The sequence below is a fragment of the Orbicella faveolata genome, unplaced genomic scaffold, assembly GCF_042242905.1.
Source record: "Orbicella faveolata isolate gen_17 unplaced genomic scaffold, um_ofav_v1 contig_25, whole genome shotgun sequence".
Lineage (NCBI taxonomy): Eukaryota > Metazoa > Cnidaria > Anthozoa > Scleractinia > Merulinidae > Orbicella > Orbicella faveolata.
The window spans coordinates 15,637,501-15,640,000 of NW_028301553.1; the positions used below are offsets into that span (position 1 = coordinate 15,637,501).

The 2,500-nt window shown below is 43.0% G+C and overlaps 1 pseudogene across 1 annotated transcript in view; it reads right to left on the reverse strand.

Annotated features, from left to right (window-relative positions):
- LOC110052875 (uncharacterized) overlaps positions 1-2,500 on the reverse strand; it is a 5,420-nt pseudogene that overhangs the window by 892 nt on the left and 2,028 nt on the right. The window contains exons 3-6 of the transcript XR_016208316.1: positions 2,185-2,374; positions 1,540-1,639; positions 864-1,031; positions 1-334 (exon numbers count right to left, since the gene is read on the reverse strand). The exon at positions 1-334 is cut by the window's left edge and continues 892 nt beyond it. The product of XR_016208316.1 is annotated as an uncharacterized LOC110052875 (transcript). The remainder of the gene's footprint in view (positions 335-863; positions 1,032-1,539; positions 1,640-2,184; positions 2,375-2,500) is intronic.

Here is a 2,500-nt window from a genome sequence, read left to right on the forward strand (position 1 = left end):
CAAACAACAATGACCGTGATCACTGGCAAGAACGGGAAAATTAGCGGGGGCACAGTTAGAATTTGAAAGAAAATTATCTTAGGTCACAGCGGTAGTTTTTTTTTCCAACACAAACCCAAGATGTTCTCACTTTCTTATTACTCTGTCCAAATGGGATAGCATATCAAAGGAATAGCATTTGTACCTCTGCAAATCGCTTCAGTTTTACAATTTCCGTTTATTAATTAAGTGACAATAAATTTACGTGAGAAAGTTTCGTCTCCGGATTTTGAGCAGTCACCAGGATGCAGTATTAAGTAATGTTGATTGAAGGTCAGGTGAATTCCTTTAGAATCTACGAGATAAAAAGAGACACTCGTGAAATAAGTGTTGGGATTAGACCTGGCTTGTTTATACCAGCGAAAGACGAATTCTTCTTACGGAACAGCAGGGCTCGGGTATACATACAGACGCTCTACTTTTCGTTTCACACAAGGCGAACGAAATTATTCATGATTATTAGAATTTTAAAGAACAAACGCGCACGCGAAATTTCCGCGCAAAATGAAAAGTACCCGTTTGCATGTAGGCAAGCAGTGTTTCAGTCTTCGTAATTCTATTCAATATTCAGCGTGGGGAATTGAAGTTAGAGATAACTTCGTGAAAATTCCGCGTCAGTAGCCGACCCAGAGGACCTTGAGGCAGGGGGAGGGGGTGGAGTGAAAGTGAAAGCCCCCCTCCTTTTTCTACTCCAACATGGGGAGAGGGAGGGGCGAAAAAACTATTCGACTTTAAACTTCAGGCGTAATGGAGAGGCAGGGGGAGATGTCTGGGTTCCTTCGCTGTATGTTGTGTTTATTGAAGGGGTTGTAGAACTCCCTTACCATACGGTGTTGATCATACAGGTCCCAAACGTTTCCTGCGGCATGGCCGACAGCAGCAGCAACCACAGCAGTAACAACCAGAAATGATTGACAAGACCAGGAGTAAAAACACCAGCAGCATTACTATGCGTTCAGCGGTGTTACGTGACTCCCACCAACGAATAAAATCTGTCGACAAAAGGACAGAGGCCTTAATAGGGGGTTACGGGGTATGGGATATTTAGGTAAAACAATTTATGGGATAAAGGATATTTGGGGGAAAAATTAAATGGGGCTGCGGGATATTTAGATCAGGTAAGTATAGGTAATCGTATGAATGCGAGTGCAATTAAGGATTGTGAGTGATATTTGAGTATTCTCTCAAAATTGCACCAGCCTTTAGGCGAGAAACTCAGACCCCTCCCCTCTTAATAAGACCTCAGGAAAAGCCCCCACCCCCCCCCCCCCCCACCTCAATGAATGGGACCTCAGGAAAAGACGTTTTTCCTCCATTTAATAATAATAATTAAAACTTGTATAGCGCAATTTTCTATGACGAACATGATCATGTTTCAACCTCCAGTGCTGACCCAAATTACGTGCGCCCGGACAAGAATTTTTATAAATTTAGGCGAAATATAACAAAAACAAGAGAGACTGGAGCTTAAAGATAAGCTAACATTCGTTTTCTCCTCACCGCAGTAGTCCGTGGAGATTGGCAGCTCTTGTTCTACAAGTTCTAACTTCAGAGGAAAGAAAGAAACTGGTCCAACTTTAGTTCCTCCTTCCAGGATTACCTTTAAATAACATGAAAATGACAAAAATATATATCATTGTGCCTACTTTCAGCTATGTCAACAGCGCGTATGAATGAAAAATAAGTGCTCGTAATGGAGGACGAAAACTTGAGACACTCAAGCTACGGGGTAGTTTTGATGCTTTGAAACAACACTCGGAAACCCTTGTTTTATTGTAGCCTTAACACTTAGAACTTTGTGCCTACTGGCACGTCAAACTGTTTCTTAGCAGTGAAGTCGCTAGGCAACGTGAGTGACTTCTTCTTACCATAGTTAAACTAAAAACTAATCAGGCTTGAACGGGATTCGAACCCAGTACATCTGACACACCAGTGCAGTGATTCATCAACTAGCAACTTAGCTTCACAGCAACTTTCGGAATATTCATGAGCACGAGAGTGAACTTGTGGTTGGAAAACTAGAAAGATCGGAAACCTGACGAGTGTTTTCGAGTGATTCGACCGATCGACTTATGTTCTCTTCCACCCTCCCCAATCCCCCATCCCCAAATTGCCCATATATAACCGCATTTGTGTCAATCGAACCTTTAAAGTTAACATGTCGTCATCCGGTTCAATCTTGACTTAAATAAACATGCCAGCCTTGGCGACGTTTTTGACCGCAATACCAAGTCCTGGAACAGCCAGTTCATCACCGGAAGTGAAAACGTGCGTCCAATCTATGTCTTCTCCTTTGACCTTCACATTGATACTCACGGTAACCGGCTCATCACACCTGGAGAAGAACATTTCTTTAGTTGTGATAGTAGTCGGTCAGAGTCACTAAAAGTAATTGTGGTGGGCGAGGGGGGGGGGGGGGGGGGGGATGGTTTACTAAAGGGAACGTGACAATAAGAGGGGA